Below are 18474 nucleotides of genomic sequence, written 5' to 3'. Positions count from 1 at the left end.
ATTGAACAAATTCCCGTGGCGGACGGGTTTCTGCATCCCCAGCTGAGCCGATTCTACCTATGGATTGCATGGGTAATCCCCAGCGGAGTAGCAGTCGTTTCTCCTAGCATGGTCTGGATGGTCATCCCCGGTAGGTTGAAGATTGCTCATTTCCTCAGCGGGAGTATCGGTGAGGGTTCCCAAAGCAGAGTTGGGACGTGTATCCCCAGCAAGACAAAGAGATTGTGGTATCCCCACAGAGCGCGATGATGGTTCTTCTGCCCCAGCAGGTCCTCGAGAGGGTTGGGTGCAAAGGAGGTATTCCCCAGCAAGGGTGGCATTCTCCCAGCAGCAGTACTATTCCCCGGCAGGGTGGAAATCGGAGCAGTGACGAGAGCCTCAGCAGAGAGTCTCGTGTCCCCCAGAGGATTCCCCAGAGGGGGATATTTCTTTTTATGCATTCATCATGAAAAAATAGCATGGCATATTGCATAAAAAATGAATAATCGCGTAGCATTTCCATGTTTATGGAGCATTACGCAGAAAAATCAATCATGCATCATTGCAAGCATAAGCTAGTCCCAAACCGTGGTTACCGTTTGAGGGGTGGTTTTGCTGAAAGATAAAGGTGTTATTCTGAGGAGTCTAGCATCAGAACGTCAGATCAGCAATGTTCCCCAGTAGTGCGATATTGGAGGAAATGTTTCCGTCGGGCGGAGAGGGAAATAAAATCAGAGGACGTTACGCGATTAGCAGTTTTCCAGAGTTCAGACCGAGGCGGTATCCAGACCGAAGTGGCGTTCAGGCCCAGTTTCCGATTCTCAGATCGAAGAAGTTTCCGACGATCAGGTTGATGTACTTGTGGTATTCAGGCCCGGTTTCCGATTCTCAGATCGAAGAAGTTTCCGACGATCAGGTTGATGTACTTGTGGTATTCAGGCCCAGTTTCCGATTCTCAGATCGAAGAAGTTTCCGACGATCAGGTTGATGTACTTGTGGTATCCAGACCGAAGTGGCGTTCAGGCCCAGTTTCCGATTCTCAGATCGAAGAAGTTTCCGACGATCAGGTTGATGTACTTGTGGTATTCAGGCCAGTTTTCCGGAGTTCAGACCGAGGCGGTATCCAGACCGAAGTGGCGATCAGGCCAATTTTCCGGAGTTCAGACCGAGGCGGTATCCAGACCGAAGTGGCGATCAGGCCAATTTCCCGGAGTCCAGACCGAGGCGGTATCCAGACCGAAGTGGCGATCAGGCCAATTTCCCGGAGTTCAGACCGAGGCGGTATCCAGACCGAAGTGGCGATCAGGCCAATTTCCCGGAGTTCAGACCGAAGTGGTTTTCGGACCAGGTAGAAGAAGAGAAAATTTTCGGGGTTCAAGAAAAGCAAAAAAAAGAATGAGAATCCCGAGTGGATGTGGTGTTCAGACCCTGGTTATCCCTGCGTTACCATTTATTTTGGCATCCAGGTCGTCGGTTTTTCGAGTTTTTCTTCGCCGATGCTGACTGGCGTTGTTAATTATTATCCCATCAGAGTGCAAATTGTTCGTCTGTTCTTAGTATTCAATCACTCTTCATCCTGATCATCCGAAAGCCGAGGCTATTTCGTATCGACAGGTTCACAGTGGATTGAATAGGGGCAGCTGTAACACCTCAAAATTTGCCCTCCTCTCTTGGGACTAGCATTAACATATTTGCATTTCATTTTAAGACATTAGGCATTTCATATTGCATAACATGTGGTTACATAGTGCAAGCTATCTTCCCAAGTCTTGATCAGAAGATGAGGGAGTCAGAAAATGCAAGCCTAGGGTTGTACTGATTGATCATGGGCCATCTGAGGATTGAGCTGTGAATTAGGGTTTTGTGACTCCCAAGGGTATTGGTCTTCATGTTGATTGAATTGATACATCATCATCATCATGGTGGGATGTCATCAGAAGATTGAAGAAGATTCCTTGAGATTAGGGTTTTGACCACTGGTCGACCCTAATCAGTTGTATTGGGCCAAACAGGGCTGGATCAGGAGATGGGGTTTGAGATGGAGATGAGGTTCATTTTGTGATTATATTGTGCTTATTGAGGCTAGGGTTTCACCCTTGAGCCATTTCAGTTGAAGATTGGGGCTCAAATTGATCAATGCATTGCCAAATTTATCTATCAGATGAAAAGTCAACTGTGGTCAACTGTACATGATCTGGTGGATTTGGAGGTGGAAACAAGTTAGACACACTTCATTCATGTTGGAACAAGTGTTAAATGACATTGCAAAGCTTAAAAATGAAGAAAATCAAGTCAGGACAAAAACTGCCAAAAATGGAAAGTGACTGGTAGCTGAAGTTTCCAAAAATGGAAAGTTTTTGACCTCAAAAACAGAAGTCCAAGGAAGCTTCAAATGAAAAATTGTTCAACATGACAGATGTAGATCTTGTTCTCACCTTTCCAAAAAGTCCAAGAACTTGAAAATCCAATGTACGGTTTGCAAAATATGGCTCAGTGAATTTCAGAAAAGATCCGTAATCAGGAGGCCATAACTACCATATACTTTGTCCAAATTGCAAGTTCTTTATATGCACAAACTCCATTTGACATGTACTTTGAGGGTGCATCATTGGATTTGTTCAAAAATGGCCAAGGCAAAAAGTCACTTTTCAACTGGACAGCTGAATTGGACCAGGGGCAAAATTGTCCAAAAGTCAAAATATTGGGAATTTTTGAATGGGACTTTTTCCAACACCTCAGGAATGGCATTTAGAATGTGTTTGAATTTTCATTTCATGCATAAGGCTTTTAATTTGGATTTTGTCTTGAAAAATGGAAATGACAAAAATGGATACTTTACATACACATAGTGAAAATGAGATTTAAGCAACCAATTGCAATGGGAATTGTTTCTACACTTCACATAGGGTGTTTTGGACATGTTGGAACCAATTTTGAGCTGGCATGTGCTGTCATGTGGAAGTTACCATTTTGCCCTCACTTACAAAAATAACAATTTCCATTAACCATGTCATTTTGCTAATTATGTGATTAGAGCTACAATTAAGCATCCATATATATTCCAAATCATTGCCTAATCATAACAGAAACACTTTTCCCAAGATTGGATCTAGATCTCTCACATTCTCTCCAAACCCTCAAGAACACAACAAGCTTCAATCTCAAGTTTCATCCTCAATTCTTAACCGTTTTTGGTGATTCTTTTTGATTTGGAACCCTTGCATCATCTACACCATCTGTTTTGGCACATTGGAAGGAATTAGGCTCGGATTCTCAACTGTCCAAAATTACCTCAACAATGGCAAAATCGAATTATGGACGATAGGAGCAAAGGCAGTTGCGGATAGCACCACTTATCATCTTCCTCATCCCTCTACTCTTGCTGTTTCAAGGAATTGAGAGCAAAGGACGCTGGTTTTAGCACTGCCATTACAGGTTGGAGTTTTTTCGAATCTCATGAAATGTGCAATTATTATATGCGTTGTGAAGCCTGTTCATCATAGATCATGGATATGTGTTTAGTTTTGCAAGTAGTGAACCGTAGCATGAGATATCTTGAATTGAACATTGGATTCGAAACCCTAACATGCTCGATCCGTAGAACCTAGGAAGAATTGGAAGAAATTAAGTGGAGATTCGTAATCTAGGTTCAAAGACCTTTCCAACGAGTATCCATTTACTCGTTTTGGTTGATGTTTCGTGTTCATCCGTTTCTGGGAAATCTGGGCAATTTCTGGACGAAGAAGGAGATGAAAACCGTGTTTGATCCAAATTGTCATTTGAATTTTCAAATTTGCTGTTTCCCGCCGCGCCAAAAAAATTACCATAATGCCACTGAAATTTCATTTTTGTTAATTTAAGTTAATTCATTTTAATTCTTAAAAAATTCACTAACACCTTAAAAAATTCATAAAAAATAGTAAAAAAATCCAAAAAATATGGAAATTTTTTCTATAGCTTCCTTGGTGAGTGTAGGTTTTTTTTGACCTATTGGTCAAAGTTGTGCTTGGGGAATATTTTATTTGACCTAGGGTTTTCCGATGTATGTCCATTTTTGATACATTTTTGCAATTTGATCATGAAATGCTCATAATGTAGAATAAATTCTTGAAAATTTTTGTGGTGGTTCTTGACTCTTTGAGGATTATTTATATGTAAATTTCGTGAATTTTGGATAACTGGTTAGAGAGCAGCAAATTCTGGAACTTAGGTGTGACAATTTGTGTCACACCTCATTATGTCAACTTGCAGGATTTTTTTGAGTGACCTATACATGTTAGAATTGGCTGAAATTTTGCATGATGGTTAGTTAGCATGTTGAGATATTGTATGAATTTTTGTAGGATTTTTCACTGTATTTTCAATTTAATCTTGATTTTTCATTTCTGGTTGTTGAAATTGCAAGCTCATGTGATACATGTTGGTAGATTGATTGGGAAATCCTCATATTGTATTGTATGGCCATGAAATTTGATATGCATGAACTAGACACATGTTAGGACCTCCCTGTTTTGGTCTCATCAATTTCTTTTTTGTTTTCATTGAGTTATGAATTTTTGAAGTGGATGTATGCATTGATGTTGTGAATTGAAGCATGAAATTGTGTCTGTTTTTGATGAATTTCATTGACATGGTTCCATTTGCCCAATTGAGCTCAAATTTGACATGGTAGACCTTGATTGACCCCTGTTTAGGTGTATTTAATTTGAGATTTTTTTGATGTGTTTTGGCATGGCTTTGAATGCAATACTTCTGTTTGTATATTTGGTGCTTCATTTGAACCAATATGGATTGTTTTGTGCATGAATTGAACTTGATGGATGATATAAACATGAGACCAAGGATGTTTGCTCTTGTTTGATGTTAATTTGATGTTGGATGGTGGATAACTTGCTGTTTTAACTTTTTTCTTGCTTTGGGACCCTAGGCTTGGCCTAGTGGTCTAGGTGCTAATATTTGCTTGATTTTTCAGGATCAAAAAAGCAATGTACATGGAGAATGATACAAGTTGGTTTTAATTGATGTTGTGGATGTTTGTACACTAACATAACATTGTTTTGTAGGTGTTGAAGCTTGGGCTTAAGCCTTGAGCTTGCCTTGTGTTGTGCAATAGCTTGTATAGTTTGACTGGTTAACTGTTTATTGTTTATGCTTTGTCTGTCTGATTACTGACTGAGTTTGACTGTTTCCAGGTACTTTAGTTGCTCAGTTCCTTGTGAACTTTTGCTTTGCGTTGCTTAAGCAACTTGCATTTGAGGTATAACCTTCTTACTTCATGTAGTCTGGAGACCCGGCTGTTACCGAGCCGGGCAAATTGTCTGAAGTCCTCCTTAAGAGGCAATGCTTGTGTATGTTTATTTTTTAAGCCAAGCAGGAAAAGTCCTTCAAGTAAGGCAATTGGTGGAAGGTAGGGACAAGCAACCTGTCCCCCACTATTCAGTGAGTCTTCTCCTTGCTCCCATTACATGGTTGTAGCATTGAGATCAAAAGCCCAAGATCCTGTGCAGTGCACATTGAGTCAGAGTCATCGAGTATAGAAGGGTTCCCCTATTCTGGACCCATGCTCATTTGTCAGCTCTCCCTGGTTAGGGATATGAGCTGTGAGGTCTGATCCTCACTTCACCTCTTCATCTGCTTCACCTTAGCCTCGTAATGGCAAGGTTAAGAGCAAACACAGCCTGTACAGACGATTGCTTAGGCAGTCAAACCTGATTGATTGAGCCCCTTGTTTGGCTATAGTGCGTGTTATGTGGATATCTGATTGACATGCTTGTTTGAGATACCTGTTCTCATTTGATGATATATGATTGTATGCTTGTGTGCTAGCTTCTTTCCTGGTTAGGTTAGTTTGCTTATGCAAGTAGGATAGAAAACCGAACTTAGGGTTAACGATGCATGACAACATTAGGCTCGAGTCTCAGCTCCCTAGTTGTGTATCTTTCCCCGGTTTCTGGTTAGCAATTTAGTCCCTTTCAGGGGAACTACATCGCCCTGATCCTTGTTCCAGACAAGGTATGTAGGCAGGAGGTCGTGCGAGACCTCTCCGGGCGCCTTTTTCTTTTTTGCGTGTGTTTGTTTGTATGTTTGTTGTATGTTATTGATTGTTTTGGGTTCGGATGCTGACATAAGCCCAGGATTGGCTGTCGGGCTCCATGTTTGCCCATTTGAGTGTGTTTTGGTTCGGATGCCGACGTAATTCCATCAAGTGGTTGTCGGGCTCCATGTTTGCCACCCTTGCTTGTTTGTATGTTTTGCGTTGTTTGGCGTGCGTAAGCCGAACTACAGAGGCTCTGATTCTTGTTCCAGACAAGATATGTAGGCATAAGGTGTGATACCTTATCGAGCTCGTTCCTCTTAACCCCACCTGCGTTCCCCGTGTGTGTGTGTGATGTTTAACAACCTTTTCTTTATTCTAGGACGTGGATCCCTAGGAGTACCTAGGACGTGAGGGGTGCTAATACCTTCCCCTTGCGTAACCGACTCCCGAACCTTTTCTCTCTGGTCGCGAGACCATGTCTTTCCAGGTTTCTCTGAGCGTTTCCTTTCCCTGTCTTGGGATAAATAACGTTTAGTGGCGGCTCTGTGTGTTTTTATTTTTAGGCTCGCCGGTTGTTTTTTCGCAGGATGCGACAGGTCATACCCGAGTGGGTAAGGTTGTGGAACCGGCTTAAGAGACTTGGGAACCACCAATGAGTTCTGAATCAGAGGTTATAGGAGTTGGCTATATGTCATGGGGGTTTGAAATCCAAGGCGATATCTCAATGCTCTTACCAAGAAATGATGATATCTCATTAGCCACATCCCTGACCTCTTCCTTGTGGTACAAAACCTTGAGGGGTTTCAGGGGTCCTTTCCCTTTCACATTACTTGGCCCAGAAATCAAGATATATGTACTTGAGCCTTCCTCCTCCAATGCTTCTTGAATTTTCCTTAGACATGGTTCTTTGTTCTAAACGCGTGTCAGGAATCACTTTGCTCTTCATGGACAAAGGATGGATGAGTTTTTTTTATTTTGGGAAAATGATATGCAATGCATGATAACAAATGCAGATGCAATGGTATATGAATGGATGCAATGTATTTTTTTATGTTTTGGTATGCAAATAAAATGCAATCCAGGTAGTTAGGATCTGGGATAATGTGAGTAACTCAGAACATCTTACTAGGTAGGTTCCTTAACAGATAGTTCTAGGATATCTACCCATAAACCCACTCACGGGATAGTTTCTACATTTTTGATAAGGTTCCCAGAGTCATGGACCATAATCGTATTAACATCATAAAACAGGCTAGCCGCTTTATGACAAGAGTGACGAAAGGTCTCTTCTGAGCGAGGTTTTCATATTGGGTGTAAAAAGGAGAGGCCCTTGGAGTCCATCATTACGCAACCACCAAAGCAGAAACTGGTTCTAAGAGGGGGTCCTAGAGTCATGGACCCTTCATGAATCAACGTCATGTAACAGGCTAGCTGTCTTATAACGAGATCTACAAACAGGTCTACTCTAGGGGAGTCTTCATGCTAGGCACGCAAGGAGTAACCCTTGGGGACTAACACTACACAACTTCCAATTCTAAACTTATATGTTCTCTCTTATTTTTCCAAATCTCGGGTGTAGAGCTTTATTCATGATATCAAAATCCCAACACCCACACATAGATATATATATACATATATAAAAATGCGATAAAACAGAGATAAAGAAAGCATATAACAAAGGAAGAAAAATAAACAAATAAAGCTAACACACATACGAAAACTCAATTGAACTAGGGTTGACTCACTTAGGGATGTTCTTGTCCCCAACAGAGTCGCCATCTGTCGCACCTCGAAAAATGAGTGCACGACTTAAAGCGAAGCGCAATCGCACGCTCGCATGATGGACTGAACAGAGTCGCCACCAAACTTTATTTATTCCTAAAAAGGAAAGGGGAAATATCGATAAAACCCAAGACAAAACGACAATGATTATGGTCGTCGCAACCAATATCAGGGTTCAGGAGTCGGTTACGTAAGGGGAAGGTATTAGCACCCCTCACGTCCGTTGTATTCAACGGGAACCGTTTAGTTAGTTTCGTTTTGAATGTTAGCTTATGTTAGTCTTCTTAAGTTATTATGAGGGAAAGAATAATAGGATCAAAAGGAAAGAGAAGATGTTTTTGGATATTTAACGAAGGACTAAACCTAAGTTTTTTATTAGTGGGCCTGACAAGATTTACAAATCCTGCTCCTACGTATCTCAATAGAGAAATCAAGGCTTACGTAGTTCTGGGTAGAAAAAAGTTTGTTTGTTGGTCGATTTTAGCGAAAGCTATATTGTATTAATCGACGAAAACATTGTTTTACCCAAAACAGATGAGGAGTAGACGTATACCACACATCGAATGGATTTACAAATCATCTTTCGGAAAAATGTCACTTATCTCGACTCAACAATTGTGACCGAAACATTGTTTTGCATCACCTTAAGACAATATATCTTTCATTTATGAAAAAGGTTTTCTTGATTAATCGCACGGCGGCGAGAAAGAGTTTGATTGGTTGGATTTATTTTGAGTAATGGCGAGAACTTGGAAGAGCGAGATATCCATCTCGAATCCTAGTCCTAGGAGTGCACGGTATACACCATGTTCCATTTCCATCTTTATTGGCAAAAGTGTTTAATAAAGATTAAGTATTTTTAGGTTTGATTGAGAAAAGGGTTTGAAGAAACCGCATTGACAATTTTAGACGATGGCGAGAGCTAAGATAGGCAAGGCATCCACCTTGAATCTTAATCTCAGGAGTGCACGGTATACACCATGTTCCATTTCCATCTTTATTGAAAAAGTGTTAAGGTAGGAATTAAGTATTTTTTTTTAGTTTGAAAGACGAATATTTATAAGAACGAGACATAAGTCCTGAGATCAATAATTCAGGGTTCCACCGGAATGCCAGATTTCAATGGTCATTTTTCATTCGAATTATTTAAGAAAATTATTTAATGGACAACGAACACTTGATAAGAATCAATTGTTCAAAGAGTTACGCCAGAATGCTTGATCCCAACGACCCTTATTTTGTCCAAGTTAATTAAAGTGTTTTAAGAACGAAAGAAAAGAATGAACGGTTAATCCAAAGCGTGAGACTCAGGACTGATCATTCGAGAGTTCCCACCGGAATGCAAGATTCGAATGATCCTCTTCTTTAGTGTTTTTTTTAAAAAGGAATTTAATCGAGTTGCAAAGATAGTTTAAAAACAAAATAAAATTATAGGGATAAAATTAATTTTACTATTTTATATATATATATCGAATTAGTTATATATATATATATATATATATATATAATCGAGTTCCCACCAGAATGCTAGATTCCAATGGGAGGAAATGAAATTAAATGTTGAAACTATGGAAAGTTAGTGAAATTTAAATCAAAAATTTAGTGAATTTGAATGTGATTATTTACAGGTGTAAAAGTATGAACATAGATACCAATAACTTAATTAAATTAACTAACACATGGATATCAATTAACCGTACAAAATCCCATATCAAAAAAAGTCAATAATTAAGAAAATCTAAAAAACTAAACATTTAAAATATAAACAACTAATTAACAATTAAATTAAATTAATCAAATAAAAATATAAAAGTAAAATAAATAGTAGAAGTTATAAATTTTTTAAATGAAATAGCAAGCATAAAACATAAAAATATGAAGATATGTTATTCCCAAGTATTGAACCCATGCCACTAAAGAGAGTGAAATTGCTTCCTCTCCACTCAACCACTTGTGGCCATTTGTTACCTTAATAACAACTTGAATATATAAACCAGAATAGATTAAAATTAAAATTAAAATAAAAAACTAAAACGAGATGGTCTGCTGGACTAATCAAAGCCCACAAAAAAGGTGAGAGGGATCCCCAAAGGTTAACCGTAGCCGCCTGGCTGTTGGTTGGAAATAACCATACATTAATACCATTAACTCCAACAGACAATAGTTAATGGAAAATTGAAAAAAACTAAACGGTCATTTAGTGGGTTTTAATTGCCTGTTTTTAAAAAAATAAATAAATAAAAGAAAAGGAAGTGAGAGAATGCATTGCAAATCCAGAAACTCGCTCGTCTTCCTCACGAAGACGGCTCCCATTCTCTCAATCTCTCAACCTCATTCAATTCCTCAACCTCTCGCACCTCTCTCTCAAAATACCAACAAACCCATAACTTCAAAGAAATTAACAAAAAAAGAAAGCTCACCTTTGTCACTCGTTCTTCACCTCTCCGCTTCGTCAATCGCTGGTGGAAGGAGGAGACGATTTTTTTCGGTGGAAGATTACGAGGTTTTGCTACCGTAGCCGTCCAAGTTCTTAGGTTTTTTCGTCGCTGCTCCCTCTTCTCTTCTAGGGTTTTTCGCCGTCTGAAAAATTAGGGTTTTTTGTGGTCGCCCTCTCCAAAAGCATCTATCTAAGTAAGATCTAGAAAGAAACGGTCAATCAAGACTCAACCCAATGAGGAAATAACTCAAGGGGAATGGTTACATCAAGATACTCAACTGGGGAGGAAACTGAAATAATAATCATTTACGAGGAAATAACTCAGTGGGGAAAATGAGGAAGGTTAAAGTATTTCTGCTTAAGGGGCTGAAACTCTACAATTGAAGGAGGACAAACACACCGAACATGCATGGGGATAAAGGACCACCATAGCAGAGAGTTCAAAAATGCAATAATGCAATAATGGAAGCTATATGAATGTATATGTATATGCATATGTATATGTATATATGATGATTATTCTGACAAAACGATCACAAAGGATATAAAATGCCGTTGGTTTGAATCATCTATATAATTTCTAGCCAATCCACAAAGGAGGGAAACAGCTGCTGGAGAAAAGATCAAGCATCTCAACGGTTCAAACCTAGCTGGGGAAGAAAGGAGGAGATCTGCTGAGGAAACTGCTATCAACTCCGTGGGGAATTTTAGGTCAACTCCATATCAAATGGGAGAGAACCCTGCAGGGGATCAACACAAATAGCTTCTCAGAAACCAGGAGGAATCTCTGACTAGGGACGAATCTGATCGCGACTTGTGGGGAACCAAAGTTCTGCCAAAACCATGCAAACAGCTGCAACGCAATGCCTACAACCCGAGGGAGGACGATCATAAACTCAGCTGGAGAAGATGAACAACTCATCTGGGGACATCAACAAACACCAAATACTGACACGCTCCAAGGATGAAATAGGAATCACACCAACTACTTGGGGAGAACCGATAATGCTCCTCATTTAGGGCTTACTGCTTTCAAACCACTGTTGATATTCCTTTTAATGAAATCGATTTGCTTAAAATTAATGCTTTTATATCTTTAATAAAAATATGATTTTGATTAAAATTTTAATTTCAAAAATGATCATAATAAAATTTAAATCTATTTGGCTGAATTAAACAAGAGTAGAAACAATTGGATAAAAGCTCAACTTTATTTAATAGAATGGTAGTCTGTAAATGACAAGACTCCATAGATCTTTACAAAAGTTTGAAAAATGGTAATTTACATGGAAAGGGGCTACATTGAATACAATGATCACTAATCCTTCTACCAACTCTTGATATCCACTGTGCTCGTTGGCCACTACTAGGGATTAGAATCCGACAATATGCTCAAGAAGGTCTTCAAAACTGAAGATCCGTAGGATGCAGTTACTTGCCATAATCCCTAATTTTTGCATAAATTGCCCCAAGGTAGGGTACTCAATTTATCAGGATAATTCTTTTCTATTTTATGTCTCTAACTTTTGCCTGGATCGCCCTTTCGGGTTTTCGATCCACCGAGACACTCATTTTTGCCTAAGCCGCCCTTTCGGGTTTTCAACTTAGCGAGCTGTTCTTTTCTTTTTTTAGGCGAAGTATTTCTTGACTGCATCTGCGTTTACAGGACAAGTGAACTCTTCACCATCCATAGTTGTAAGAATCAAAGCACCGCCTGAAAAGGGTCTCTTAACAACATATGGGCCTTCATAATTAGGAGTCCATTTTCCCCTAGAATCTGGTTTGAAAGATAGGATCTTCGTGAACACAAGGTTACCTTCTCTGAGCACACGAGGTATGACCTTCTTATCAAAAGCTTTATTCATTCACTACTGATATAATGGACCATGATACATGGCAATCAATCTCTTCTCTTCAATTAAATTCAACTGGTCAAACCTAGTCTGACACCATTCAGCTTCAGTCAACTTGGTTTCCATCAGCACACACAATGATGGGATCTCAACCTCTACTGGGAGCACAACTTCCATGCCATAAACAAGTGAGAACGGGGTTGCCCTTGTTGAAGTGCGGACGAATGTACGGTATCCATGCAAAAAAAATGGGAGCATATCATGCCAATCTTTGTACGTCACAACCATCTTCCGAATGATCTTCTTGATGTTCTTGTTTGCAGCTTTAACGGCCTCATTCAACTTAGGTCTGTAGGGAGAAGAATTATGATGTGCAATCTTAAAGTCTTTATAAAGAGCTTCTACCATATTATTATTCAAGTTAGATCCATTATCAGTAATGATCTTACTTGGCACACCATAACGGTATATAATCTGATTCTTGATAAACCTTACAACAACTTGCTTGGTTACATTTGCATACGATGCCGCTTTAACCCACTTTATGAAGTAGTCAATTGCCACTAAAATGAAACGATGTACATTTGACGCTTTAGGCTGAATCATGTCAATCATATCAATTCCCCACATGGAGAAGGGCCATGGGGAGGAAATGACGTTCAACAGTGTCGGAAGAACATGAATTTTATCTGCGTAAATTTGACACTTGTGACATTTCTTCACAAACTTGCAACAGTTAGATTCCATTGTCAGCCAATAGTAACCTGCTCGCAACATCTTCTTAGCCATAGCATGTCCATTGGAATGAGTACCAAAGGAACCTTCATGGACTTCAGTCATCAACAAGTCTGCTTCGTGTCTATCCACACATCTGAGCAAAACCATATCGAAGTTTCTCTTATACAGCACATCACCATTCAGGTAGGAGTTGTCAGCTAATATACTCAAAGTCTTCTTATCTTTCAAAGATGCCCCGGGCAGGTAAATCTGACTTTGGAGAAAACATTTGATATCAAAATACCATGGCTTCTCATCTTTGACCTCTTCAACAGCAAACACATGAGCTGGCCTATCAAGACGCATCACAGTCAAATTGGGAACCTCATTCTAATACTTCACCACAATCATTAAAGCCAAAGTTGCAAGAGCATCTGCCATCCGGTTTTCATCTCGAGGGATATGATAAACTCAACCTTTGTAAAGAAAGTTGAAATCCTCCTTGCATAATCTCTATATGGTATTAAACCAGGTTGATTTGTCTCCCATTCACCTTTGATTTGATTCACCACCAAAGTTGAATCTCCATAGACATCTAAGTACTTGATTCTAAGATCGATGGCCTCTTTAAGCCCCACAATGCAAGCTTCATACTCTGCCATATTATTTGTACATTTGAAAGTCAATCTAGTTGTAAATGGAAAATGCGTGCCTTGAGGAGTAATAATCATCTCCCCAATGCCATTACCATACTGATTAACAGCTCCATCAAATACCATGCCCCAACGGGAACCAGGTTCTGGCCCTTCTGCAAGCAATGGTTCATTACAATCTTTCATTTTCAAGTACAAGATCTCTTCATCAGGAAAGTCATACTGCACTGACTGATAATCTTCAATGGATTGGTGAGCCAAATGGTCAGCCAAGACACTACCTTTGATCGCTTTCTGAGATCGGTATTCAATATCATATTCTGATAACAACATTTGCCAACGAGCAATCCTCCCTGTTAAAGCAGGCTTCTCAAAAATATACTTGATTGGATCCATTTTGGATATCAACCAAGTAGTATGATTCAACATATATTGACGCAGATGCTTAGCAGCTCAAGCCAATGCGCAACAAGTCTTCTCAAGCATAGAATATTGAGTCTCACAATCGGTGAACTTCTTACTGAGGTAGTATATAGCATACTCTTTCTTTCCAGTTTCATCTTGCTGACCAAGAACACAACCCATACTCTCTTCAAGCACAGTCAAATACATGATCAACGGTCTTCCCTCAATAGGCGGAGACAGAATCGGAGGCTCAAACAAATACTCTTTGATACTGTCAAAAGCTTTCTGGAAGTCTTCGGTCCAATCACAAGATTGATATTTCAAAGAAGCTTGAATATAGGCGCACATGTGGTAGTCATGTGCGAAATGAATCTTGAGATATAATTCAAGCGGCTGAGAAAACCTCTGACTTACTTCTCAGTTTTAGGCGTAAGCATCTCTTGTATCGCTTTGACCTTGGCAGGATCAACTTCAATACCCTTCTCGCTGACAATAAATCCCAACAACTTACCAGAACGAACACCAAAAGTACACTTATTGGGATTCAAGCGGAGTTTGTACTTCCTCAAACGCTAGAATAGTTTCAACAAATGTTCAACATGTTCTTCTTCATCAATGGATTTAGCAATCATATCATCAACATAGACTTCAATCTCTCTATGCATCATATCTTGAAAAAGAGTAGTCATTGCTCTTTGGTAAGTTGCACCAGCATTCTTTAAACCGAAAGGCATCACTCTATAACAGAATGTTCCCCAGGGTGTAATGAATATGATCTTCTCCATATCTTCGGGTGCCATCTTGATCTGATTATATCCGGAAAATCCATCCATAAACGAAAAGACTTTGAATTTAGCTATATTATCTACCAACATATCAATGTGTGGTAGAGGGAAATCATCTTTCAGACTGACTTTATTCAAATCTCTATAATCAATGCACATACGGACTTTTCCATCCTTCTTCGGAACAGGCACAATATTGGCCACCCACTGCAGATATTTAGTAGTCACAAGGAAACCGACATCAATCTGCTTTTGCACTTCTTCTTTAATCTTCACTGTCATATCAGAATGAGTCCTCCTCCACTTCTGCTTGACCATCGGGCATTCTGGCTTCAATGGCAATCTATGCTCCACAATCTCAGAATCCAAACCAGGCATGTCTTGATAGGACCAAGCAAACACATCTGAATACTCTCAAAGAAGATCAATCAACCCCTTCTTAACCTCAGGACACAGTCGATACCCAATCTTGACTTCCTTCACATCATCCTCAGAAGCCAAGTTGACTAACTCAATCTGCTCTTCGAATGGCTAAATGGCTTTTTCCTCATGCTCAAGTAGACGAGATAGTTCATCAGATACCTCTTCATCACTTTCCTCCCCAGCCTTAAACACAGGGAATTCAAAATTTAGAAAAGGAGAAGGATCATTGTATTCAATGGGTTTAGAAACCAACCTGCATAACGATTTGATATTTTGATTTTAGAGAAGTGAATTGTGACCAAATATTATGTAGATGGACAATTTTATTTATTTATTTATGTTTTTTGTGATTACCATTTTTCAGAATAAAGCAAAAACTAAAAACAAAAACATCATAGATGTGGATGAATAGAATTATTTTTTATTGATGATCAAATTTGAAAATGCCAAACAATGTTCACTTCTCCCTTAGGCATAGGAGAAGGATTTTCAAAAACAGTAAAATCAATTACTTAGATCGATGCACAATAACAGGAATATCAACAGCAGTCCAATTGTTACAAGCTTTTTCATGGGTCACAAAATTGGTGCAGTCTTCGTCTTCATCACCCTCGATTACGGCAGTTAAGTGTTATTCATTACCATGAATGAATCCTCCACCATGGAAACTGGGTTGTACATCTTCAGCTCTAGCCACAGATGAACCTCGTTGGAAACCCAAACTGGCTCTGCTCTTGTTGTTAGCGACCTCTACCATCTTTCCTCACTGATCAGACTTACCATTCTCAACAATTCTCTGCGCATCTTTGAATGAGGACATGGGTTCCCCAACTCTCTTTTATTTAGCAATAGATAAGGCTTGGAACGGAGTTCCAATCTCATCCTCAGCTTCGACATAAGAGAAAGACGACAGGTGGCTTACCAACAAAGCCTTCTCCCCACCAACAATGACCAGCTTACCATTCTTGACAAACTTCAATTTCTGATGCAACGTTGAAGTAACTGCTCCTGCCTCATGTATCCATGGCCTTCCTAACAAACAACTATAGGCCGGGTGGATATCCATTACTTGGAAAGTGTTGGTTCTATGTGTTGGCATCAATTTTGGTAAAACCTAGAGTTTTCACAAGTTGTCACAAGTGTTGTCTTGACATGAGATATCAGGTTCCTGCAGGGTGTTTAAAAATGGTTGTGCAGGATTTAGCTGAGATGTCAGACCCGATGTCAAGACATGTTGTAGCACCTCAAATTTGCACCTATCATTGTACATACCATCTCATGTTAAGTCATAGCATATCATGATCCATTGCATAGCATTGCATTGTCCCTAGTTGCCTCAAGAACAAGCAAGCAAGAATTAGGTCAAACTGATCAGGAGATCAATCCACCAAGCAAGCAAGTGTGTTTCTCAAGGAGCCAAAGCCCTAGGGTTTGTCCAACAAGTTCACATGACTTGGAGGTCTATTTGAAGTGCTCAAGTCAAGGGTTGAAGCCATCAGTTCATGCACAGACAGTCAAAAAAAACTCTAGACAGTCAACAGTCAGTCAAAGCAGTGGATGGTGGCCATTCTTGTGGAATTTGGGCACCATGGTCAATAATCAAGAGTTCACACAACTTGGGACATCATTTGAAGTCAAGGTCTCAAGGAATTAGGGTTTGGAATTCATCAGAAGTGCACAGACAGTCCAAAACCCTAGAAAAGTCAAAGTTGGTCAACTGTGGTTGATTTTATGGTTTTGATGGATGGAAATGGTTTGAGAGAGCTTATTCATGTCCTAATAGGCCTCATATATCATAGTAATCAACATCATTGAAGAATTTGAAGCCAATCAGAAAATTTCCCAAAATAGAAAGTGGACCTGTAATTTTAACTGCCAAAAATGGAAACTTCTTGATCCTCAACTTGCATCATGATACAAGCTTCAAATGAATTTTTGCCCAACATGAAAGTTGAAGATCTTGTTCTCCCATTTTCAAAAAGTCCAAGAACTCTCAAATCCCATGTATGGTTGTCAAGATATGATCAATTCAATTTCAAAAATTTGTGAACTTCAAAGGGGCATATCTCTCAAACCATAAGGCCAAATTTGGTGGGGTTTTTTCCTACAAACCACATTTTTCCTCCTCTTTCCAAAACTATAAATTTCATGTACCAAAACCTTGCCAATCAAAATGGCATTTTTTGACCTATTTCATTTAAAAATCAAGTTTGACCAACCATTGACTTTTTGATTTAAGCATTTTCTACACAAGTGGCCAATTGGGATTCATTTTATATGTCATTTGAAACTTGTTCCAAGCCCTAACTCATGCACATGCCATTGTCATATCACTATTTTGGCCAAAGGTGTAAACTTGGTGATTTTTTGCAAATGGAATCATAAGTAAAGCAAGATGTAGCATTTCATTGTGCAGACCAAAAACAGCAAATTGGATAGTCATTTTGCAGCTGGCCAAGGCCCAAATCGTGCAAGGCATACCCTCCATTTCCACTTATGTACAAATTAGCAAAATGGCAATTGGTGATTTTTGAACTAAGCTAGCTTAACACTCGATTAACCATTGCTAAACAGACATATAAAAACATATTTCCTGCACTTTCTAACCCTAGCCACAAGCCATACACGCACAGAAACATTCATTCTCTCCTCTCTTGCCTTTTTGCATATTCACATTTTTCTGCTCAAAACTCCAAACTCTCGAGCCTCATCTGGTTGTGTCATCATCTGAACCTCCTCTAGAGCTCATTCCAAGTGAAAAATACCAACTGGACGGCCATCTTCAAGCTCTGTTTTCAGAAGAACCAACAATGGCAATTCGAATTCTGGGAGCTTCCAGGCATCATTGAGCTAACTCACCTCAAGTTTCCTTCATTCCAAAGCCTTGCAAGCATCTGTTAGAGTTTGGAACATACAAAACATCACTGCATCTTGGATTTTCTTCAGAATCAAGTACCTTAGTTGCTTAAGTTCTCTGAACTTGCTTTGCTTTGCTTTTTAGCAACTTGCTTGAGGTATAATCTCTGTTACTTCATGTAGTCTGGAGACCCGGCCTGTTACTTGGCCGGGCAAACTGTCTGAAGTCCTCCTTAAGAGGCCATGCTTGTGTGTGTTTAAAATTGTCCCAAGCAGGAAAAGTCCTTCAAGTAAGGCAATTGGTGGAAGGTAGGGATATGCAATCTATCCCCCACTACTCTTGTTGTGTCATCCCTCTGCTCACACTGCTGTGTGTTGATGCATTGGGATACAAACCCAAGATCTTGTACAAAGTGTACAGTGTCAGAGTCTTCGAGTATAGAAGGGTTCCCACTTTCTGGACCCATGCTCATTTGTCTATTAGCTCTCCCTGGCCAGGGATAAGAGCTGTGAGGTCTCATCCTCACTTCATCCTTTCATCTGCTTC

Source organism: Lathyrus oleraceus, chromosome 5 (assembly GCF_024323335.1).
Source record: "Lathyrus oleraceus cultivar Zhongwan6 chromosome 5, CAAS_Psat_ZW6_1.0, whole genome shotgun sequence".
Lineage (NCBI taxonomy): Eukaryota > Viridiplantae > Streptophyta > Magnoliopsida > Fabales > Fabaceae > Lathyrus > Lathyrus oleraceus.
This window is presented reverse-complemented; position numbering follows the sequence as displayed.